We start from the raw sequence: 27,754 nt of genomic DNA on the forward strand, positions 1-27,754 counted from the left end.
TGAAATTTATTTAACAAGAAATTTTTTATTTTATATCATTAAAGATTAAAAAGAGAAACGGATATTGTTCTTATGATTATTAAAAAAATTTATTTAATAATTACTTTGATATTATTAATCACATTTTCGAACAGATCGAATTTTAAGGAACAGATTATTTTATAACAGGTACTTTTAGTGCAATATTTTTCAATTTTTTAACAGAAATTTTTGTTATTTATACTTGCCGTCATCTTTTAGTGTAATTATCAAATTTAGGGCTCTCTGAACTTTGAATTTTCAAAATGAGAATAAAAATGCTGAAATAACAGGCGAATTTTACCTGTGCAATTTCTATCTTTTCAATTGAATTGTTGGAATTACCTGTTACAAAATGCGCAAAATGTGTAAAATTAAATAATTTTTAATAGAATGCAGTCTTATTTAATTCTAACTTTTTAAGTTATGGATCTACACCTATAAATACATTCACGAGTGGTCATTCTCAAGAATTTTATTATTAAATTATTTCCTTTTTTTCTCCTTTTCTTCGCTTTGTGAATTTTAATTGCGGTTCAATTTTTTAGTCTTTTTCGCTCGCGTTCGTAAATATATAAAATTATTTCGACTGCTTATACTATGAAATATATTATTAAATTAAAATAATGAAAATTTGAAAATGTTTTTAAAAGACAAAAAAATTACTTTGACAATCGTTTATTTCTAGTATATCTCTAAATACAAGTTTTACTTAAATTACTTCCTAATGTTTCAGTATATAATTAGAGAAATTACAATTAAAGTAAAAATGTATTATCTGCAAATGTCAGTATTCCTATTCAAAATTTCTAAAAATAAAAGTTAAGAATAATTTTATAATATCATTTGAATTAAATGGAGCAAAGTAATACTTATCAGCTATGCTTCATAGAATTTTAGAAAACCAATTGATACCAAAAATAAACCTAGATATAAAAGTGTTATTGAAACATCAAAGATATTACAATTTACAAGATTAGAAAATTAATTTAAAAATGATTGCAATTGAATTAAAGCACAAAAATTTATAAATAAGATTATTAAGAAAAAATTTTCTTACGAGTCATTTCCAGATTTTGAACTCACAATCTTACATTTTTAAAATTAATGAATGGTATGAAGTCGTAATTCGATATTTGGATTCAGTACTCAAAATTGCCGGAAATATTTTATATTTATTGTGAACTTTGACATTATTTTAAAATAAAAAAAAAAATACGCTAAAATTGTCATATTCTAATAAATAAATTTTTAAGGTTTCATTAAAATTTTAAAGAGCATTCTGCGTTGTTCATTAAATAATTTTTATTTCTTCATATTCATATGATAAGTAGAAGTTCAAAAAACCTCCTGCACATATACTCAATACATTTATGTATACATACTTAAAACAATTCTATTCCGCCTTTAATTTTAACAAAAAAAAAAAAAATTAAACAACAACCTTATGAATATTTTGTTCATTCAATGAGAAAACGACCCATTTGAAAATGAAAATTTCTATTCGAATATCCACCCAACTTGTACAAAAACCAAAAATAAGAAAACAAAAAATAATAAAATTCGACAATTTAAAAGTAAAAGCCTTTGTATATTTTTTCCGTTTTTTTTTTTTTATTAAATTAAAAACACTTAAATTCCTTCAAATTTTATATATGTTTGTTATACAAGTGCAAAGAAAATTCATGTTTAGGCACATACGACTAGTATACAATGAACGGAAAAATTTCTAAGCATGTGTATATAGTACGAGTACATTGTATATGAATGTAAGATTTTACATAAAAATAAATGTGTTGGTAAATGTTTAAAAAAAAAAATGAAAATGTTCACAATAAAAAACGAAAAAAAAATATTTACTTTTCATTGGAGTTTTCTTTTCAATCAATTTGTATATTTTGAATATTGTAAATTTAGTTCAATAATAAAAGTGGAGGCGAAACATAAAATCTATTTACATATTTTACTTTTTTTTTTTTCTGTTTTTCGCCTTCTAAGAGCTTATTATGTGTATGTATATTCATATATATATACATACATATATATGAGTAATAAGGCATCGCCCTTGAAGATTTTTATTTAAAAAAAAAATTCCTACGCATTATAAATACACCGCAGTATGTGCATATATAAAGAAATAAAAAAGAAAACCTACTGAATATATTTATAGATTTTAATTCATTACACAAAATGGATAAAGTAAATAAATTTCCTTAACCTAATTTTTTTCATACATAAAAATGTATAGGTATAGATTATTGTAATAAGATGAAGGCTTAACTAAAAAAACATTATTTTATTTTATTAAAATAACTCGCTTTAATAAACAAAATTACTAGTTTTTGGTAAAAATTCTTCCAGGAGAATTGTATTTTAATAGATATTTGATATACATATAATTTAAATTACTCCAAATTAGAAGGCTTTCATAAGATTCAAAAATAATTTGAATTTAAAAAAAAATTCGTTGCTTTGTATTGCTATTGTATGCAAAATGTTTATTTCTCTTTAACAATTTGAGGGTTGCATACCTTTAGGAGGAATGATATAAGAAAACAGCTTCTCTTTTATTCTTACTTTTATAGATGTTCAATCAATGTTCAATAAGGTCATAGCACTTAAGAAATGTGGCCGAAAGCAGACATTTCGTATAAATTTACGGATAAGCAATCTGAATACGAAGACATCCCAGACTTCTTTTTCTAGTGAAAGGTAGCACGGTGGTCTTAGCCGGGCTCAACCTGAGCCCCATCGCAAAGGATCCTCTATGCTTCATTTGGAACTTCTCCGTGGCAATAATGATAATGTCATCCGCATATGCCTAGCACTCAGAACCCTACCCAAGCAGCCTGGTCAGAAGTTCGTCTACAACCAAAATCCATTTCAAGAGTGATATAAACACCCTCTGGTCGAAATAACGATCATTGTCTTTTGTCTCGCGGTAGTATCGGCTCCTCTTGACGACAGCATATTTCAGATCCATAAAGACGTAGTGCTATTTGTGCCTCTGTCTCATAAGGCTCATGCAATCGCATTGTGTAAGGTGTTGTCGAAGACACCTTTGATGTTCCGGAATGTACTCATCGTTATTTCTTTGCACTCCAACGATCCAGTTATTGCACTGGCCAATTTATACAAAGCAGTGTCCGTTGATTTTCCCGCTTGGTACGTATGCTGGCTGCCACTGAGTGGAACCACTGATTGGAGCGTCTTCTAGTATCATCGTTAGAGACACTGGTTAATTTACTTTCTCCATCGTCTTCAAAAGAAACTATTGAAATAAAAAACTTTTTTTTTCAAACATAGACAAAACAAATTTAATTAGGAACAAAATTTATTTCATTATTACGCACAATTTTCAAAGACATTATTTATTTTTAGATTAGAAATTTAAAGATCTCTGATATTATATCCCCATAGGAAACAATATTTCCGACGCAATCCTTTAATATAAATAGACATACATACATAGATAATGCTACCATTTCAAAATGCTCATTATTTAAAAAAAAAAAACGAAAGACAAATGTCCATATGTTTCAAAACAAAAAAGAAATGTGTCCTTTTATTATGAAATAATTTTTATTTATAATTAAATTCAGTTTTTTTTTTAATAATAATAATATTTAACCTACGCAAAGAGTATATCTATACATGTGTGAGTGCATTTAAAAGCCACTTGTATAACACTTGTATTTACGAAAAAAAAAAAAATTAAACACGATTATTGAAGGACATGTCATTAATTAATTTTTAATATTAAAGTGAACTATAATTGAAAATTTTAATTGTACCTTATGTTACACACATAAGTAATTTATATTTGTAAATAATTTTTGAAAAGTCACTTGAGATTTTATCCTTCTTAAACTTTTAATAGTAACATTGTTGAGTACATTATGTATTATGTGTATATATAGTATATATACGTATATATATACAGAGATACAAATTTTCACCTTCTTGTTTATAAGTTTGAAAAGCTCAATGTGAAAAATAAAAACGTGGATTCTAAATTGTGTTAGTATTATGACAAAGGTTATTAAATTTTAATGATTTCTCATTCTTAAAATAAATTCTTTTTAATTGCTAAATGTTTAATTGTGCAACACTACAAACTATTTCTTTGACCCGATTGCAATATATTTCGTACTAAAACAGAAGATACACACAATTCGAAATTTTGACAAAGAAAATTTACAGAATTTACAAATTCTATAAGTTGGTAATATAACAAAAAAACTTCATGATTAAAGAGGTCAGTTGCAATAACAATTTACTTAAGGCCCTTGAAAAACACAAGTAAGAAAAACTATAAAGTATAAACTTTCTTAAACGATTTTTACAAATTTATAGGTACAAAAAAATGTGCTTTACTTTAACATTTTAAAATTGAATTGACCTTGAGTACTAAGCACCTTGAGTATTCTTGACAGGAGTATACTGAATGAGTTTCTGATTTTTTTTAAATTTTATTAAAATTATTTTACTGAAATTTTTTAGGACTTTTATCGAAAACTACTAATTTATAAAAAATAAAACTATCCGTAAATATATATGCATATATACGATATATATATATATATAATATATAAGAATATCAAATTGTTATACAAAAATATAAGAATTCAATAAGTGACCTTTCTTTTTCCGCTAAACCTCACAAAGCACCTTGAATTAAATTACAAAAAAAAAAAATCTTTTTAAATGCGAATAAATTTGATTGAAGGTAATTTAACTGAAAATAAATTAAATGGTGTCTGTATGTCTCTTGGTTGTCAAGAGTTCAATTTTTTTGGATTTCCAATAATTTTAATATTCATAACACAAAATGTATTACAATTCACATAGCTGACACAAGTCAGGAAACCGAGAGACTTAATATATTGTGATTGCCATTCTTGTTTTTATGAGACGAAAATAGCTTAAATTTCTAAAACAAGAAAAAAATTTTAGTTGCCTTTTGAAATTTATTATTCATAATAATACAAAAACTGCTTATATGTGTTTCTTGTAAATTTAAAAATCATAATTGAAATTTTAAAGTAAGTTTATCGAATATCCCTCTGGTGTCCACAGCAACAAGAAATCGCCCTAAGTAGGCGAATTCGAATTGGAAACTAATATTGCCTTCGTGATATGTATATAGTATTACCAAGCCTTACCGCTTCAATTCGAGACGTCAGATGGAACAAATGCATGTTATGTAATCAATGTTTCGGGGTGATTTTCGGTATCGTAAAATTATGTAGATTTTTTCTTTAGGCTGTAAAAATGGGACATGGACTCTTCAGCACCAGTGAAACACTAAAATATTAGAGAGAGAAAAATGTAAATTTTATGCGAAGAACCAGTTATTTGATGTGTTGGCCTAACTTGTTTGAGACAAAAATATGGAAATCTTAAAGAAATCATCAAGGACTTAAGTTTATAGGCGTAAAAACATACAGAATTACATTCATTAGAAAATAAGAATTTACAATATTTTAAATTTTGAAATTTTTACAATATTTTCTAAATTGTATAAGTACCAATATACTCGAAAATTCGAACGAAATTTTCCTTTACAATGTCATAGTTCACCTAGTACTTTCTTCTCTTAATATTCTTTCTTTAATATTTTCATTTCAAAATCACAAATCATTTTATGGAAGCCTTTTAATATTAAACTCAATAGCCATTTAATTCAAATTTAATGAATTTATATAGAATTTTATATCAAAATATTTGGCATAAACAAAAATTAGTTACTTGCCCTTTAATTATTTTAATTTATACAAATTATTTTAAATTATTATTATAATACATTAATTTTATTCAAATTATTATATTCCTGATTTCTTATACAATATATATATATGTATAACAAAATTAAATGCCAAACTACTCATTTCCGGTTACTTAAATGAGTTTTATGATTCATTTTCCGTTTATGATCGTTTTCCTAATAATTTTTTTTTTTTTTTGTAATTCATTTTGTCTTTTTTACTTTTTTTTTCTTTTATTTTATTTGCTTACTTCCTTCCCATTACACATTTATATACTTGACACTTATGACTGTATTACATATACATACATTCAAATTATATTTTGTATAATACATTAATTCTGTTATACATTATTATTATACAAGTACAATACCTATAGTAAGTATTAAAAATTTATTTCATGTTCGTTTCTCATATAATATTATGTAAGTGTAATTGTATAATTTTTGTATACTCGTATAAGTTCGTAAAAATTTTAATGGAATTTTTTTGTTTCTTTCACACAATTACCTACTTACATACATACGATGGAACGATATTTATATTCTGGTTTTACTTTCTTACGAAATAATGATTATTGTACTTATTATTTTCTATGTTTAAGTTAAATGTCATGTCACCAGGTGTTACTTTAAAAGTTACACAAGTATATGTGAGTAAAATATAATAAAACAGAAAAAAAACAAAAATTTTATTATTAATTTATATACAATTTTTATTTTATATGTGCGTATTTCCGAAAAATGTTAGAATTATTTCGTATTGCTATGTAAAAGAACAAAAATAAAATTGTTATATTGTTGTAATCATGATCTTGATTAAACTAATCCAGTACAAGAAGTGTGATATGCGATTTCCTATACAAAAATGAGTATATAATTCACATAGGAAATATTCAAATTCAAATTTCGGGTATTAGACGAAAATATACGAACTAAGTTGTAAACGTAGAAAGTATTAGTGCTGTGTTATTAAAAAGTGAAGTAAGTACTAGAAAATTTATCAATAAATTCACAATTGAGGTAAATTAAATTTTTAATAAATTCGGAAATAGGTGCAGTGAACCATTACAATTGTGTAATATCAGTACAATTTATTGATTCTATATGAATTACTTAAGAACTATCATTTGATTTCATACTTGTCTCGCCTACACTTGTACTTTATAAAATAGTTCGAATTAAGTTCAAATGGCGGCAGCTAGAAGTCAAAGTTATTGAGCTAACGCGGTAAATCAAGGAATTGATGAAGATAGATAGAAACTACCCGAAACGCCACTCACAGTCAAGTTAAACAAAGTTTTGTTATAAACCATTCATGTATAAATTCATTGAAACCTTCCTATTATTTCTAATTGAAACAATCAGAGAAGAAAATTTATAATTATGTTCTATAAAACTTCTAATTGTCATCGTTTCTTCAGAAGGCATAAAATAACAATATTAAAATCAAGAATACTAACAGAAACTTCACATACCAAATTTTTAACCAAATTTTTAATTAAATCTGAAATTTAATCTCATTTCGTATATTGGAAATTTAATTACTTTAATGTTAGAATGTAAAAAAATGAAACTCAAAAAACAAAAAATTGCATACTTTACGGATTAGCTTTATTAAAAATAAAATTTAATAAAACAAAAATTTTTTTAATTTATTTAATTTGTGAACAAGAAAAAAAACCTCAAAATATTTTCAAGTTATTCAGGAAGTTAAAAAAAGTTTTTTTTCCTACGTTACTGAAAAATAGTTTTTACTGATATTTAAAAAAAAAAAAACAAAAAATTTTCTTATCCCACAAAAATTTTAATTTAATTTAGAAAAAAGTCTTCAAAATGGAAGTAATCATAATAAATTAATATTGGCTATCTTTTAAAGAAAACAAAATTCTTTTATTAAAAGTTGTGAACTATTTTCATAGTAGGCGATAACAATCTTTACAAAATTGTGGAACACTCCGCATAGGATGGAACGGCAAAGACATATTTTTATAAGGTTTAACTGTAGTAATCCAATTTTAATTTATTTAATACTCAAAAATTTTCTTATGGTAAGTTTATAAAAGAAAATAATTGTGTAAATCTCGAATAAAAAAAAATTTGAGCTGATCAGCGCATAACTGACCACTAGCCCGTTCAATGATATAGACCGCCTGACTGATTATGAAAATTACGTTTTAAACACTTTTTTCCAATTATAAACACTAGTATTAGCTTTTAGTAAACATTCCTCTAAAAATGTATATTTGGCTCCTAGTAGAGTTTTCCTTTGTGACATTCGAATTTCCTGAAAAGTTCATTAGTCATTTCCCGTTCATCAGTTATTTGGTAAAATCGGCTCGCAAGAAGGTCCAGTTCTCGAGGTTTGGCATATCTCAAAAATTGATCAATCCGTGACATAGCCGAAATAAACTCACATATAAAATTTCATTAAAATCAATTAAGCCGAATTTGGTGTACACGCGTGCACACACAGGCAGACAGACAGACAGAACGACATCTCTTTAAAAATAGTTTGTTTATGCTTCTCTACTATGGAGAAGCCGCGTACCCACTGAAAACTCAACATCCACAATTAGGTGCCATCACTTAACCTCCATTATTATATACAATATAGTCGATAAAAATTAATTGAATTTGAACAAATCTAAAATAAGTAGATCTAAAATAAATATAGATAAGTAGACGAGTAGATGTAATTTTTATTGAAATTTTTGTGAAGATAGTAGTAGTGATCTGGTACAAGAATAAAGTTAATTCAAATTTGCTTCAATGTGAATTTAGATCTAGTATTCTTCTATCAGTGTAGGCATTGCTATTAAGTTTATTTTACCTTCTTTTTCTACTATGGGACGCACGTATTCGGCATAAAGAAATTTTATATGTATATGTCATGTTTTAATATGCCGCATTATTCGAGAATAAGACATACTGCACAATACAGTGTGATCTCAACGTAAAATAGCATACTTAATTGCATTAAAACATAAAACTTAACCGCAGACAATAAAACTCGTAAATTTTAATACGATAATTGGCCATTAATGTGCACATACATAATGTTATACATATTGAAAAAATGAACTACTTATATGTACAATCAATATAAAATAAATATGTAAATAGCATTGAAATTCCATTAAAAAAATTCCTGTTGAAAATTTTTATATTAAACCCAAAATTATTTTCTCTACATATTTTATTAATGAACTAGTTTCATTTGTAATTTCATTTTGTTTATTTTTTTTATTTTTCAAGTATATTAAAGAATTAAAATCAGAAAAAATTAAATATAAAAAAAAAAAATTAAAAATTTTTTTAAAACAATGGGAAAAATGAAAAACTTTGTTATAAAACTGTAATTTAAACTTTTTTAATTTTTACCATCAACATATGCACATTTTATAAAAAAAAAAAGAAAAAAAAAAAAAAGAAAACTTTTCTTCACGTGAAAATATTTATAGCCTTAATCAGAAAACAAAAGGGGGAAAATAATGGACTCATAAGTGTATGCTATTGTACACATGCAAGTATTTTTCTCCATACATAGTATTTTTGTATTTTTTAATAGTATATATATGGTATTCAATAAACAATATGGGGTATTAAGTACAATATAGAAGAGCCTATTCATAATATGCAGCTATTTTCGCTGCAAGTACAACACTTGATACTTTCCTCTTTTTGTGTTTTGTGTTTTTGAATTTAATTTATTTCACTACCCTATACATTTATATTTTATTTTAATAAAATGACAAACTATATAGCTATAAGGAATTAAAATTAAAACGCATATAAATTTTTTCTGCATGTATAAGGAAAATTTTGAATTTCCATCATGAATTGTTATTCGTTAAATGGAGAAAATTCTTCAAAGCATATATGCATTTAACTTAATTGTACACTTACATTTTTTTTATTAAAAAAATTAAAAGTTTTAAAATTTAATAATTTCTAAAATAATTTTTGAATAAAATCATATTTTGTGGATTAGATACGGTTGAAGAGGGAGAAATACAAACAAGATAGGGTGTTAAATACGAAGATGGCCAATGGGTATTGTTACTGTTATTATTTACATTTCAAAATTTAGCATTTTGCCGAGCCGAAGAAAATAAATAATGCCGAACATAGAAAAATTAATTCTTCTGAAAATAAGAAAATAGTCGGACGCATCGAAAGGCATCAGATTAATATGATCAAGTACAGTAGTGATACCGTGGACCCAAGTTACTAAGAAAAACTAGCATGTATCATAATAAACTTAATTATGTATGATGAAAGGACATTAGCATCACAAATCCTCTTGAATATTTTTGTTATAATAGGTGACTTTATGTCAACTACAAACAACCTACTAGATTGATGAAACCAGATTTCAGAAATTTTCTAAAATATGAAAAGTTTTAATTAAAGAAACAGACCAAATTTAATGCAAACAAAAGACAATAAGACAAACTGGCAAAATTATTAAAGTAAAATTGAAAATCATAGTACAGTTTAATGCAACAATGACGCAAGTGTATTACACATGTACGATCAGCTTAAATTTATTGTCGTAAGAATAAATAAATGTAGAAAAAGGAAAATTTTCTAATAACAACATTATTTTATTCTTTTGGCCCCCAGATAAAACTACTACAGTTTCGATATTCAATTTTAATAAAAAGTTAATTTTCAAAAATCGAAAAAACTATCCATTATTCTTTCTTCTCTTTCTATATATACATTTTAATATCTTTTAAATTAGTTTTAGTTTATTTTCACGTTATCTCAAAACAGAAACAATTCTAATTAAAAATGAATTTCAAAACTAATTAAAATTATAAAATTAAATAATTTACATAAACAGAGTCACGTAAATTATAAGATATTATAAAAATATAAAAAAAAATGCTATAAATTTTAATCCACGTAAAAAATTTATTATAATATTATTATATAGGTTAAATATATAATTAAAAAATATATGAAAGTATATAGATATATACTCGTAAAATGTGTGGGGTGGCGATGAAGATGAAAGTTCAAGGTAAAATAAATTTAAATATATAATATGTCCTTTTGATTTTAATTATAATAATCACATTTTTAAATAATATTTTTTATATAACATTTTATACAATAATAATAATATAATTCTAGGTTTTGAATTATTATAATATTAAATTAAATAAATTAATTTAAAATTAAAAACCTGAACTAACTCTAGAAATTTAATTAAGTTATAAAATAATTTAAAATTCGAATATAATAGTTGCAAAATTTTTTTTCTATTTGTTAAAATAATTTATTTCATATACAATCATAATGTATGATGAATCCTCTCTCACATTAAGGTTTCCGAATTGCTTTTTTAAATCAGATTTTTAAAATTTCGCTTTTGAAAAAACTTTGCCAGTTCAACCAGAAAATGCATTTAGAAATTTTTTGAAAAATCATGCGTATATTGTAAATGTTTTTCTACATTGAGACTTAATATTGCACATTTGATAAAATTTTTTTAAAATTCGCTTTAAAATCCTCTTTCATTTGTAATTTAGTCAGAAAATGATACTATAGATTTGTTGTTATAATTTTTATACCCGTACGAACGTATGTTCGAAGGGTATACTAAATTTGCGTTACCGTTTGTAACGCTAAGAAAAAACGGTCTTAGATATAGACTCAAGTGTAGGTTTTTGATCAGCGTCAAGTTCTGAGTTGATTTAGCTTTGTCTGTCCGTCCGTCCGTCCATTCGTCCGTCCGTCCGTCCGTCCCAACGATAACTCAAAAACTAATTGAGCTAAGTTCACCAAATTTTCACAAATAATTTATTGTAGTAAGTGCCAGAACCCTATTTAAATTGGACATGATCGGGGTACCGGTTCGGGTAGCTGCCATACAACTTCAAAATTTATTTGGCTATATCTCAGAAACTATAAAAGCTATGGTATTGAAATTTCACACAAGCAAATATATTAGTAGGGCCAATGTGCTTGATAAAATTCGTTAAAATTCCTTGGCTCTTTCTGGTAGCTGCCATACAATTTCAATAGTAGTTTGGCACACACAGTATTTTGAAAAACACATAGCATTGAAATTTTGCATAGATTAATATGGTAATACGGCAACTTAAAGTCATAGTCTGTCCCATAGTCAGTTATGACATGTCTATTCGCACATGGAATAACAAATTCGTACGGGTATCACAGAGTTGACAAGGTCAAATCTATTTTTTTTCTCCTTTTTAATTATTTTTTTTAAAAATTCATTTAAAAACTATAATTTTCTGGCAATTTAGCCAGAAAGTAAATTTAAAAATTCTTTAAATATTTTAGATATAATAAATGCTTTCTTTATATTAAGCCCACAATGATTTTTCGGATTAAAGTTTTTACGGTTTAGCCAGAAAGTGTTTTTTTAAATATTTTCAAAATTTTATATATAATTTAATGCTTCTTAATATTTATGGCTCCTGCATTTAATTTAATTAACATTTCAAAAATTCGCCTAAAAATGTTCTATTCCTTGTAGCTTAGCCAGAAATTTCGTTTCAATGTTTTCTAAATTAATTGCTGCAGGAATTAATGCATCCGAACAAATTGAACCAAGCCTTTCCAGTGAAGTAATGATACGCGCCATTTTTTTTTTATTAGATAAAATGGAAAATATAGTAACAAAACTATTATTAAATTATTTCCAATCAAAAACAAATTTTTACGTAGAATTTTTTTGTTTTTTTTTTTGTTAAAAATAAAATCAATAAATTTTTTCTGATATGATTTTTTCTTTTCTTTTTTATTCGCTTTCAATTTTATTGTTTTTATTATGGTTTTAATATTTTTTTTATTTATTTAATAATAATATGCTTGTATATTCATAAATTAAACTGCTGTTTTGCGTTTGTTCCAAATTTTTAAGTTTATTTCTTATATTTTATTTTTATTTTTATTTTTTTTTGTTAGTTTTTTGTTCATATCGCGTATATTAAATATGCTTACTTCAAGGACATAATTTTATTAACTCCTCTTTATAAGCTTTCACTATTTGAACTTTTTCTTTTAATTTTGTTTTTTTGTTTTATTGCCGTCGTAGCTTTCTTTATTTTTTGCTTGTTTTATTCTTTTATTGTATTAATAGTGTAGTTTGGTGAATATATTATAATGTTGTATCGTAAAATATGTAGCAGTAGCAGGAGAAGCAGTAGCAGGAGAAGCAGTAGCAGAAGCAATAGCAACTACAAATAATAAATAAGCCCTTATTCCTTTTGATGTTTTTGTTTTTGTTTATTTCATATTCTATAGCATTTACCAAAGGCAAATAAATCCTTTTCAGTCGCAAAAATTTTAGAATTATAAATAGTTTTTTTTTTGTTTTTGTTTTATAATACATACGAAATAATCCGAATATATAAATATTGTATTGCAAATTACGAATATATGAAATATTTTGATGTGAAGTTAGCGGATTTCCATTAATAACATAAACTTGGTTTTTTTTTAATTTCTGGAAGAGTTATGATTAAATGGCGCATTTAATTAATTTCTGTTAATTTCTATAGATATCAAGGAGATTAATGAAAATTTATACATTGTTCGGAAAAAATCAAGATAAACTAAGACTGTTATAAAATTTTCATGTCCATAATTTTTATATCTCCATAATAAATAAACTATTTTTAGCAGGATGTCGATCAGTCCGTCTATTTGCGTGTCTGTTCGTCTATCGGTCTGTGTATGGAAGCATGTATCTCAAGTTCAGGTAAACCGACTTTGAAAAAATTTTATATATCAGTTTATTTTGGCTATGTGACAGATTTATCAACTTTTGGTATATATCGAGCTTCGGAAACTGCTTTTCCTTTTACATTTTTGTGCATATAACGATAATGAACAAATTTCCTTGAAATTTAATATTTAAATTCAGTAATCGTTGAATCTTTCCTACGAGACTTATCCCAAATGTTAAATCTACAAAAAACGATCCTATCCTCTTATGAGTTTTCGTTCAATTCAAGAAATATCTTATAGTTGGTTAGCATTTTATTAGTTTTTTAACTTATTTCTATTTTAATTTTTCTCATTTTTCTTTTCTTATGTATGATTATTAGTACTTACACAGAAAAAAATAAAAGGAATTAAAAACAAACAAAAACTACAATAAATAGAACGTCCTTATAATAAAAAAAAAATGTTTTTTGCATGAAAATTTTTTTCTAGTTTGCATGTGTTTTAAAAAAAAAATTATATACGTACAGTATTTTCAACATATATACATGTAAGTATGTATGTGTTATCATAAATATGTAAAAAAACAATATTTTGGAATAATATAGATAATTGTTTTAACATTCAAGGACTAAAAAATTAAATTTATTTTGAAATAAATAAGTTTTTTTCCTAAAATTTCCTTTCTATACAAAAATATATATGTATATATACATAAATATGAAATGATCTGCAGAAAACGATAGAAAAAGAAAATTAAACTATAAAATTGACAATTTTTCCTTGAAACTTTTCCTTTTTGTTTTTTGGTTTTTTATTTTATACCCAACTTTAATTAGAAATTTTATCTTGAAGTCAATAATGAGAAAATATTTTTTTTTTTTTTTTGGAAGAAATTTTAATAATTATACTTGGCAATTTTTTTTTATAATAAAATTTTAATGAAAATTTCAAATAGGTGAGTATTGTATTTAATTTAATTATACTTTTCTATATTATTATTTTATATAACGTACATACATTCAAATTAACTATTATATTTTGTAACAATTGAAAATAATTATCAAAAATAGTAAATTAATATTTTTTTTTTGAAAATTTTTATTATTTTTAAGTTATTGTTATTATTTCATTGGAATTATTGTATGTATAAATATTTGTATATTGTAATTATTACAAGTAATTTACATATGTTTTAGATGTATAACAGAAATGTAAAATGAATATTTTCAGGTTTTTTAATATTATATTTTAAATTAAATTAATACAAATCAGGATTATTGTGAGTGTTCAAATTGAAATCAGCATATATATTTTAAAATTCTAATATTTCAAAAAAAAATTTCAAGCAGCGTTCAGTCTATTTCAATTCTTCCCACTGCAAATTTTATGGAGGACACTTCAGTATGGAGCATTGGCTACGATCTACAATCATTCCTAGCATGGTAGTACGAATACCTCAGCATGGCATGAGACTTCAATCATCTCCTCTCCACTGTCCTGCCTCCCCAACTTCCTTCCGTTTGTCAAGTCTTCTTTCAAGAAAATCGTTCATTTTTGCTTTAAAAGCGTCCATAGGAAGTCTCTAGCAACACATAAACATCTGTAAGTTGTTTCGGCAAATTCCTTTCTCATTAACTAATCGACAATCTTACTACTCATATGCAAATAAATGGGTATTTCTTTCTCGCTCCAACTCATTCACGTAAACTTGACATCTAATTTCTTTTGAATCTATTCTCAAGTAAATCTCTTTTGCTTGAATATCAGCTTGTAATCTAGTGCAACACGATTCCATGTAATTATATATGAATGTTCTCAAGCAAACAGAAGGCTCAGTGTACTACCCAAACCGTTCCCCAACATTCAAAACGGTTTAACTTCTAATAATTAAAATTGAAATAGTATAAATAAAAGATTTACTAAAACCTTACAACTGAACTTACCTTGACAAATCAATATGACATAAAACCAAATTAATCTCTCTATATGCATTCTCACAATAATTATGTACAGTAATTTTTAAAGCCCTTGTTTACTATTGATATTCAATTTTTACAGATGTACTGATTATTTAACTATTTTCTATAAAATGATTTTTTTTTTCAAAATAAGAATTTATATTTCCAGATCAACATGAAATTAATCGCTCCACTCTATATGGGTTTTAATATGGTTTACTTATTCAAAATACCGCATAAAATATATCACAACAATTTTAAAATCACTGTCACGATAATTGGCGCAAACATTAAATTGAATCCAAAGAAATGCAAAAATAATTAACTTTTAAACTATATTGGTAATGTACGTTATTGGAATAAATACAACAGGCTATAAAGAGTATATGGGCTTTGGAAAAAGAAAAAATAAAATAGAAATAGAAAGCGAACAGGGTAGGAAAAAAAACCTTAATTAAATTGTGGTAAATTACTTGTCTAATCGCTTTAAATTTTCATTTTCTAATTATCGTATTTTACTTGTAATTTTCTTTTTATTTTCAATTATTTTGTAATAAAAGAGCTTAAACATCGTAATCGTTTTTTTTACATTAAAAATTATTTTAAAAATAATATCAATAAGAACTAGACATTCTACCCTATATTACATGTTTTTTTTTGCTAATTGGATAACAGAAATGTTTACAGAATTGAATAAAAACAAGATTTTTCAAATTTATATAGAACTGTTCAGGAATCAAATGGGTCTTTTTTTTCGCAATCATTTACAATTCCCCAAATTTTTGTTCGCCATTTAAATTTGAAAACATTTGCCTTTTATTTTTGATTTTATTACAAAAATTAAATTTTCACAAGAAGGCTATTGAGAATATCGAACGAAGTATACGTATTATTTGACCTTATTTCAAATACTCTGAATGCATAAAAAAAAATATTTAAAAGTTTATTTTAATTAGACATAAATTGCATATTTACAGATGAACCAAACTGAAACAACAATATAGAATCTAGGAAGGCAAAATCCATGGTTCGACCAAAATAAATGAATGAAGATTCTACATTCGCTTAAAACCAAATCATAAAGATCTTCCACGCCGTAGCAATATTGTGTGTATGAAACAGATTCAGAATTTAACAAATAAAATCATTAAAAATACTATACAACCGATTAAAAATCTACAGAGGCCCTAAAACGATTAGGAATAAGGTATAGAAAAATAAATAAACGGTAAGACTTGCACAGATATAAAAAAATTAGCGAATAGTATTGAACCAAATGGATATCATATGCATAACAATTGTTCAGTAATTTAAAAGCCAAAAGTTCTTTACAAGACAAGAAAAATTGCTTGTAAATAACCCGTATAATCACATTTTTAAATATGAAAACGTTTTCCTTACCACACCAAGAGAATAAATCACGTAAAAATTCATAAAATTATAGAGTAAAACAAAATAGTTAACGTGATTTATGATACCTACTTGATTTAAATTAAATCTGCTTGTATATGTAAATTTGAACAGTTAAAAATCAATATGAAAAATTTACAAAAAACAAGTTAAATTTTAAAAACAAAAATTCAAATATTTTCCTAGTTATTTTTTAATTAATTCCATTCAAATTAGTTATCGTGTACATTTTCATTAAAATTCTCTTTAATCCTCTTTAAAAATGGAAACAAAATAAAAAAGATACCATAACATGCATAATGCAATGCAACTCATCATTCTTTGTGTCCCACATTTCTTTAATAATATCAGAATAAATTTAAAATAATTTAAAATTCAATTTTACACAAAAAAAAAAAAAAAAAACAGAAAATAAACAATACTAAACACAAGAAAAAACAACAAAAATGAAAATAATTTCCGCCTATCAACACTTTCATTCCATATACTCAACATTTTAGTTTTTTCCTCTTCTTCAAAACCATTTCATTCGTTACGAAATTATTACAGAAATGAGGATTTTTATGATAAACGTTAATATCCGTAACCTTAATCTAAAATTATTAAACTTTTTTCTTTAAAAAACAAAAAAAAATAAAACAAACAATTTGGTAACCGTAATAAAATGTTGAAAACAAAAACAAATAGAATAAAAATTCCAATTATTATGACCAGATGGCATAAGTATATAGTATAAACAGTTAAAATATTGGACAGCCAACAATAATAATAAAGAACACAAAACAAAACAAAATTAAAATTTAATAGGATATTATGGAAAAGCACAAAATATCCTGCACCTTCAATCTTTTAACAAGATTTTTAATTCAATTCTTCTTCGGCTTTATCACCCCCCATATCATATATACAATTACATTAAAATTCTTCTGTAACAACTCTTTTCCTTTCCAATCCAACCCAAAAAAAAAAGAATAACAAATATTTAATCCGTCGTCATTTTATCGTCATCGTCTTTCATTAAATTTAACCCTCCTTTTTTATGTACCATGTAAAAAGAGCAAAAAAAAAAACACAAAATACAAAAAAAAAATTAAAAAATTTCCAATGAAAACCCTTAATTACTGGTACATAATTTTTCCAATTTTTTCTTTTAATATTTTTGTTTTTTTGTGTTTTTTTTGTTTATCCTTAATTTAAAATCATTACATTTTACTGTTTGGATCAAAAATACAATTATGTGTAATGTATGTGTTACCTATATACCTACTCCATGTAACATTATTTTTTCTTTGTTTCTCTTTTATTTTTGAATACAGTTACTATTTATGCCACTACTTGTTATACTCCACTATGCTACTTGTTATATTGCCGCTGGTGTAGTACATGTAATAAAACTGTTATAATAGTACTAAAAAACACTTGATCAAACCAGTTTGTAAACCAGCGCATATACATACAATATAAAAAAAAAATGAATATTGCAAAAAATTCAAAATAACATAAAAACTACAACAACAACAACAACAAATACCTATACGCTATATACCATTAAAAATAATAAAAGAGAGAGAGAGAGCAAGAAATTTTTTTTATTATACCACATCGTAATAATAAAAGCAAAATATGAAGAAAAAAAATCATTAACTAAAAAAAAAAATGAAAATTCAGAAGAAAAAGTGATTCCTCTTTTGAGAAATAAGGAAATTAAAAAGAAAGTACGAAAAAAGAAAATATAAAAAAAAAAACATTAAACCAACAGAGAGAGAGAGAAAGAGAACAAAAAGTAGTGAACAACAAAAATAATATTGGCATGGCTGCATTAATGCGGCAACAGCAACCAATTCAAAATATAAGAAAAAAAAAACAACAAACAAAAATTCTGTTTCTCCGTCATCTCGCAACATTATAAATTCACTTACATTTTAATGCCCCTATTATACGTATACAAAATATATTATGTACTTACACAGTACATACATATATGTAATATACAAAAAAGGAAATAAATAAAAACAATAAGAGCTAAGAGACCAAAACTTTGAAATAAAAAAAAAAATTATAATAAAAATAAAATTAAAGAAAAAATTATAAAAATTGCGGAAAAGGAAAAGAAAATAAAAAAAAAAGATATTTTGTTTTTAAATTCCGTCTTATAAAAGGAAACATTCATGTACAATAATTAGAAATATATATATATATATATATATATACATATTATAAATCTTTTGTTAAGAAAAAGTAATTAATAATTTTCTAAATATAATCGAGTAAAATTTTATAAAGGAATTTCGACAATTTAATAAATTTCTCTCTCATATATGAACACAGTTTCCTATTTCCGAAACAAGGATATATTTTTGAACTACATTTCTTCCTTTTGAAAATTACATACTTACATAGGTGACTAACTGCTTTCAAATATAATAATTAATTCTATATAATATAATCATATAACCTATGATTAAGGTATTCAAGAAAGGATAATTATAATTCCATAGGGCTACACGATAACATTCGATACTATGTAATATATATGTCTATGCAAGTACTAGACATCACTAAGTAACAGAATAATTATACGTTTAAATGGAATACATTAATACCATAAAGTTGTGGAATTTGAAAATTTCTGAAATAAACTGAAAGGACATAGATAGAAATTAAAAGATAGAAAAGAAAAACATAACCAAGTATAAATGCGCTTAAATTTTTGAATCGTAAATTAAGAAAAAATTAATTGAGAAAAATTTTCACCTATAGCAATTATGAAATTTTTTTTTTTATTATTTTTTGCTCCTTTAAAATTTATTATTATAACAAGCTTATAAGTTATAGTTTAAGGAAAAATAATACTGCAGTATACCAGTAAATTTATGGCACAAGGTACAAGAATTTATTTTGATTTTAAATTTCTATTTTTTTTTTTTAAAATGCAATCATTTTTACAATTATAGCGTGATTGTAATTAGCGTGATTGTTTTATTTTTTTATTAAAAATTCTTATTTGTTTTTCAAATTGTTTTTTTTTTTTAAATTCGTTACCTTTCTAAAGGTTTTAAATGATTTTACACCAATCATAAGTATATTATGACCCTTTATGAAAATAAAAATTTTAAATTTCCATTTCCGTTCAACTTATATACGATTTGTTCACATTTATTAGTAGTATTTCTTTTTTTTATAATTTACAAAATATTCTCTGTAATAAATATTTGAACCCTGTAATATATAATAATAATTTAAATTAAGAGAATTTTTATGAAAAGTTTTGTTTTAATTCAATTTTTTAAAAGAATAACTTATGAAAATTTTTTCATACAACTGCAAAACGGATGAATGATAAAATTAAAGGAATGAGTGAAGCCAGAAAAATTTTATTAAAAAATTGGACTCGAAGCAGACCTACCGCTTTCTAAGCAGATGCTCTATCAACTGAGTTACAGAAGTATAAAGAGATTGCCGTTAAATTGTTCTTAACATTGTTTCATACTGTAATCTACATGATTACTAAGTGTTGTTGACATTAGATGTCACATGTTGTTTTCTATTTGATATACATATTGCCTACTACACGTCTAGTGATATTACTAATTATCGATACAACATGTAGTTGTTTAATTTCATTATTAATTCTTTTAAGAATTAAACTTATCAAAATTGCTTCATACAACTGCAAAACAGATAGATGATGTAATCAAAGAAACGAGTCAAGTAAAAAATATTTTGTTAGAATTAGATTTCTTCGTTAAGTAAAGTAATAATAATATGAATTTATTAAAATTTTATTGAAGCAATCATTTTTTATTGATAAAATCCGGATTTAAATATATAAAAAAAAAAAACAAATTTTCAATAAAAATATTCAAACAAAATTCCCAGACTAAAAGAAAGAACAAAATATAACTAAAAATTTTTACCCACGGTTCAAAGAAATTTCACAAATAAAGCAAAATCAAGTATCAATATAAAATTTTACGTTTCATATTAAAAACAAAAATTCTAAGTACTTTGAGAAAAATGAAAGGTGAAAAAATTTTGTTTGTGAAAATAAAAAATTTTTCAATTTAAAATATTTAAAGAGAACAAGAATATAGATTTGCAATATTAAATATTAGAACATGAAGTGTGAACACACTTGTACGATATTTTTGTCTGGAAAAAGCCTTTGTCTGATTAAAATTTTTATTACAAAAAATTGGCAGTATCTTACATTTGTTCATCATTATTTCGGGTATATTAAAAAAATTTCATTATGACTGCCTCCTGAATTTTTAATTTCTAATTTTTATTTGTATTATAATTAGAATTTTAGTGAAGGTACAAATGAACAAATATTAGATAACATATTCAATTTATATGAAGGTTTAATTTAAAATTTACAATTTACAATTAAAATCTAAATTAAAAATCATATCTTAAAAAATCAATTTTGAATGGAATAAAAATCAAATCACTAAAAAATAATTAAAAGTAACAAATGTTTACTCTAGACTATGAAAAATCGCGATAAATATTGAATTATGACAATTAAAGACATGAAAAAACGTAATTTTTTATGTATTGACCCTACACAAATATCAGTCATTCACCCCAATTCCAACAGCAAATAAGAGGAAGGTCAGAGGACAATTTTTCTACCGATCGATTAAATAGAAATTTTTTATCGCAAATTAGAATGTCCTCATTTAGGAAAAAGAGTAAAAAAATTTAGGAACATCTATAATCGTATAACAAACCTTTACTAAAACTTCGCCTTATAAATTTGCTGAAATTTTACATTAGCAGGGTAGCACACATTTTCTTTTAAAATTTTATTCACATGTAGGATACACAACTAACACACAAAATTATATAAAGTTGCCTAGCATGATTTAAAAATAACTGAATATATGGCAGTAAAATTGTAGAATGTACACACGTGTATGCATCAGCTTGGTATATATGTATATATAAACTTGTAGATCTTCATTACTCGTTCCGAAATAATCTCTTTTCTTCACATGTTTTGTTTTTTCTTTTTTAATTGTAAAAAATTTCTATTCATTTTTAGTTGGTTTTTAGTCCTTTGTTTTTTTTTTTTTTGTATTTTTATTTTTATGACTCTTAACCTGATTTCTTTCATAATTTTCTTCTTTTTTAATTTTTTTTTTATTTTTCATTTTCTTTAAATTCCCTTGTTCCTACACCTATTTACTATTATTGTCGTTCTTCGCATATTGTCGTCATCGTCTATACAAAAAATACTATACGCATACTATATGTGCCCACACGTTTACGTACTTACATTTGAATTTTATTATGTGTGTGTGTGCGTATTAATACTGTTATAATATCGTTTCATTTTCTTCTGAATAAAATTAGAGAATTAAAAAATTTATGTATAGCCCATGATTATTATGTAAATTTGTTAATATAAAACTTAATAAACATAAGAATTAGGTTACTTACATGAATGATTGCAAGAACATAATAAATTTTTTATTTTATGTTTAATTGAAGCATAGAATTATAATATTTTTATAAATAATCTTATTAAAATTTTTGTATAACAAACTAATAACAGAAATTAAAAATTTACTTAAGTCTAATTTTTAAATAAATTGAATTGTGGGATAGTCAATGTAGAAATGAGATTTCACGTGTCCTCAAAGATAATAGGCTTAAGTAATCATGATCTAGTTGACTCAGGAACTTTATAATAAGTGTCATGTTAAGTGATACCTTTCACTCTACTTCCGTCCCACATTCTATATTTGTTATATGTATGTATATACAATTAAATATGTATGAAATCCCTACATACATATACATACATGATTGCTTAATGTTAAATGACTTTAGTGTTATAAATATTCGTGTTTAATGTGTGCCCATTTCAAAAAATAAATTAAAAGACAAAAATTACAAACGTTTTCAAAGACAAAAAATTTGATTTGATCAGCGCATAACCGATTCGCTAAACTGAGCATTATAGGTGTTGTTAACTGAGCAATATAGATGTTGCACAAGATTAGGGAAATGCCCTTTACAGCTCTTAGTTAACATACCTTAGAAATTAAAATTTTCATATAAAGAAGAAAATTTTACTTTAAAAACTTTTTTTTCCTTTTGTTTTCTTACATCTAATATACATGAAAAAAACCTTTGCCTTTACTAGTTCGCTTGTCATCGTAAGTTTATATGACACTTCCCTCCTTATCTTTTTCAAACCTGTATAGTCTATTTGTTTGTAATACCTTTAAGTAATCCACTGCGTAATTGTTTTTTAAAATATTGTCAAGCATATATAGAATTGATTTTTCATATAGATTTGAAATTTTAATTTTTCTATTTATACTTCTATTTGTATAAATATTAAATCTAATTTACCGTAATTTTATATATTTCTATATATAAAACTGAAAAGGTAAAAAGCCAGACCTACATACATATATAATTGTTATTTTTTCTATTTTAACATGAATTTTTTCTAGAAAATTGAACATGTGCCCCATTATTTTAAATAATTATGTCGTGCTATGTGTATAATTTTTGTGCATTATTTATTTACATAATATGTATATTTAGTCATTCATAACATACATATTTCAAATTTTATTATTTATACTTATTTTTTTTCATGAAGGTAGGTTTTTGGAAAACGAAAAATATTTCACACTAATAAAATATTAAAATTATGTAGAGGCAAAAGTAGAGTGAGCCAAACTTACATGTTATGCAGAAGTATAGCTGGTATTTAGATTGGGAGACATTTCTAGTATAGTTTTTTAACTTATATTAAAGTTCAAGGAATTATCTTTCATAAAGTAAAATAGTAAAAATCTAAAATTCTATTAAAGTATACACTGAATTCAATTATTAACATGAAATAATATTAGCTTAACAATATTTTATTTATAGAAAAAAATTGCATACTTTTAGGTCAAACACAAAATGTTTAACTGGTTACATTATTTTTAACTGTAAATTATTAACCTAATATTTTAAAATTAAACATAAATGTATTTATTAACTGGTACTAATTGTTATGAAAATATTTTAAACAAAGTTAAATGAAAACTTTCCTTATTAAAAAAATTTTATTTAAAAACTTTTTAAATTTTATTGTCGAAGTTAATAAAAAGTTCTAATTACAATAAGAGATAAGATAAAAGTTTATAGGTAAATATGATCATGCAATGTGTATATAAAGCATATTCAAGAAGAATTTCGGAAATATTCTAGAAGTTTACTTTGATTTTATTGAAATTATTGCAAAGCAATATTATTCTTCAATAAGCTTATTTCTCGGTGAATACTTTGAAACACACAAAACCTTTATGAGGTTAAAAAAACGAGTAAAATAATAAAATACGCGTTTTTTAGGGGATCACTGTACAAATCTTCAATTTCTTCTAAAATCAAATTTCTATGTAAAACGTCCTCCATTCTTATTGAATATTTGGAGAGACACAAAAATCATTATAAAGCAAATTTGATATGTATAGACAAGATAACAATAAGGTCAAAAATGAGGAAATTAACAAAATACGAGTTTTTTGGAGGATCCCTGTACTAACCTTACAATTCCTTGAAAAACCCAATTTCTGTGCAGATATGTTCTCCATTCTTATAAAATATTTCGAGACGCATAAAATCCTTTGTAAAGCATACGTCATAAGAATAGACAAGGTAAGAGTACGATCAAAAACGAGGAAATAAAGAAAATACGTGTTTTCCGGAGGATGACTGTACTAATCTTAAATCGCTTGAAAATTGCAATTTCTGTGCAAATACCTTCCCTATTCTTATTGAATATTTCGAGAAGCACAAAATCCTTCGCAAAGCATATGTGATAGGTACAGACAAGGTCAGAATATGATCAAAAACGAGGAAATAAAGAAAATACGCGTTTTTCGTAGGATCACTGTACTAATCTTAAAATTCTTTGAAAACCGCAGTTTCTGTCCAAATACCTTCCCTATTCTTATTGAATATTTCGAAAAACACAAAATCCTTTGCAAAGCATGTATAATAAGAATAGATGAGAAAAGAATAGGTCGAAAACGAAGAAATTAAGAATATACGCAGTTATTGGAGGATCACTGAAATTAATCTTAAAACTTCTTGTATATTGAAACTTCTTGTACACAATTACACATTTAATGAATAATTTAATTTAAATGTGATACGTGCTTTTGCATAATTATCAACGTAATTCTTTAAATAACTTTAATTGTAAGCCATTTAAATGTACAAATACGTTAAAAAAATAATAACGTAATTGTGTAAATTTACGAATATCATTTGTAAATTTTGTAATTTACCGTAATATTTATTACATTTTTAATGTAAATTTTATTACATAATTAAAATATTTAAAAAAATTTTTTTGATTATTAATAAAAAATTAAAAAAATTACCTTTTCTCTAAACGTTATCCAAATTTATTTGACTCGTATAAAGAATTATACATATTATAATCAATTAGAATTCCATTGCTGTTGTATACAATTATTAATAATTTATTTCAGAATGAGAAATTAAATTTCATTAATAAATTCACTTTTCTTTTTAAATATATTTATAATCATGTAAGGTATAGATATACAAATTTTTAAATTTTATTTTTTTTAACAAATCTTTTTTATATTTTTTATTAAATTTATTTAATTTTCACTTTATTTTAATATTATTTTTCTTAAATTTTATTTGCAATATTATTTTTACGATAATTATTATTTTTTTAAGTTAATTAAAACAACATACCAACATTAAATTTAACAATATTTTTTATTTTTTTGGTTTTTAAGTTATTTCTTATATTTAATGATTATTTAATTGCAAATATTTAATTTATATATGATTTAAGTCAAAATCGTAGCTATAAACATAATTTGAGAATTATTCATATTATATATGTTTGTTTTTATGTTATATTCTAAAATAATTTCTTAACTGTTATACACATATTTTATTGAATAACTGTTATACACTTTTTTTTGTAGTCTAAAAATTTGAATAACTATTTATTGTTAATTGTATATTATTATTTGTTGTTTATATATATATATATATATATAGGAGAATGTAATATAGAAAATTTATAAATTTTTATTTATTTTTTTTTATAACAAATTGTTGTAATTATAATAAGTATGTAATTTTTAATATATTTTATGACAAATGTGTATAATATAATATTGTATAACAGATATACGAATATAGTATAATAACAAAAACAGTATTAATATCAATTTGAGAATTAATATTTTTTTTAGAAATTTCAAGTTTTATATAATTGTAAGTTTTATATAGAAAAAATATTACCAAAAATATTATTAATTTAAAGATAAAATTTAAAAATAAATAATTATTTGTTGTTTTTTTTGTAATTTGTATCTGATTTTTTATGCTTTTACAAAATGAAGAAAGTAACAAATTTTTTATTTATGCAAGCACTTTTATTTTTACATTCTCTAAAAAAATTTTTTTTGTATAACACTTTATTTATACACAAAGCACCTTTTTTTCTTTGCTGTTCTATCAAATTTTTATATGGTTTTTTTTATTATTCCTTGCAAAACTCTTTTATATTATCATGCTTTTATAATATTAACCTAAAAGAAAAATTAAAATATTTTTTTAGCATACTTGAAATATAAGAGAATTTGTTTAAATGCAAGTCTAACGTCAGCTTAACTAATTCAAGCATGCAATTTAAATTTATGAATAAATTAAATTGATGTTAGATCTGCATTTATAGGCATTTGTCTTATAATAATAATGCTAAAGATTCTTATAATATAAAATTGAAAATTTTCTTAACTCAATAATTATTTCCAATCCTCTATTTATTTTAAGAAATTTTTTTATACAAATATTTTTAATGAGATTCGTCTTATTTATTATAATATTAACCAATAAGTATATGCCTGCAAAATTCTCTAAATACCTAAACTAATTATATAAAAGCTGTTGTTAATTATACCATGTTTGATTATGCCATCAAAATTCTGTTATTATTAATGTAAAATATCATCCTCCCTCTCTTACTCCTGCATTCATAAATATAACTGCATTCAATTAAACATTAATGAAATAGAAGCTCTTTTGAAATAAGATTGCACTCTTTATTAAAAAAAATTGAGCACGAATAACATTTAAAATTTATCAAATTTTCATAATTTTGAATGCAGAGCCTTTAAATATTTAATTAAACGAACCTAATAATTAAATAATCAAAATAAAAATTGAAATTTTTAATTCTTTTTTTTTTTTTACATAAATTACATTATTCTGTAATGCAAAATGACATCAACAAAACATCACAAAAAAAAAAAATTATTAATTTTCTTCTCAATCACAATATATGTAAATATATATATGTATATATATGTATATATAAGGTTATTTATTTTCTTTATTTATTCAAATTAAAAAATTTCTGTCATTTTATCATTATGTAGCTTTATCATTCTGTCATTCTGTCAACAATTAATATTAATAAAGTACATATATTATTAAGAGATAATATACATATATATTTAAAAAATGTCGACCAAAATGATATGTGTATGTAATGACGTCATTATGATTTTCTTAAAAAATAATTATATAGGTTCATATGTATATGTATAAACTGTTATTCATCAGTCATTAAAAATGATTCATTAAGACAAAAAAAAAAAAGGAGAGAAAATATTTTTTTTGTTTTTCTCTAAAGCCTTTATTAATGAAAGTTACATTCAAATGCACATATAAGATATTTACATACATATTCCATATTTAGACAAGATTTTCATATACAATTTTATAATAGAATATGTGATGTAATTAAAATGTTGTAACTTACAAATTTATGACTTTTAGGATGGATGAACAACTCATTTTAAATGCTCTTTGTGTG

At 23.9% G+C, this 27,754-nt stretch overlaps 1 protein-coding gene across 1 annotated transcript in view; it reads right to left on the reverse strand.

Moving 5' to 3' along the window:
• The window catches only part of LOC129613467 (protein lap4), an 86,675-nt gene extending 61,040 nt beyond the window's left edge, over window positions 1–25,635 (reverse strand). The window contains exon 1 of the mRNA XM_055527549.1: window positions 25,269–25,635. The gene's annotated coding sequence lies outside the window, so the exon portion shown is untranslated. The remainder of the gene's footprint in view (window positions 1–25,268) is intronic.
• Window positions 25,636–27,754: the final 2,119 nt, after the last annotated feature.

The sequence above is a fragment of the Condylostylus longicornis genome, unplaced genomic scaffold, assembly GCF_029603195.1.
Source record: "Condylostylus longicornis isolate FDR11 unplaced genomic scaffold, ASM2960319v2 ptg000084l, whole genome shotgun sequence".
NCBI classification, from domain to species: domain Eukaryota; kingdom Metazoa; phylum Arthropoda; class Insecta; order Diptera; family Dolichopodidae; genus Condylostylus; species Condylostylus longicornis.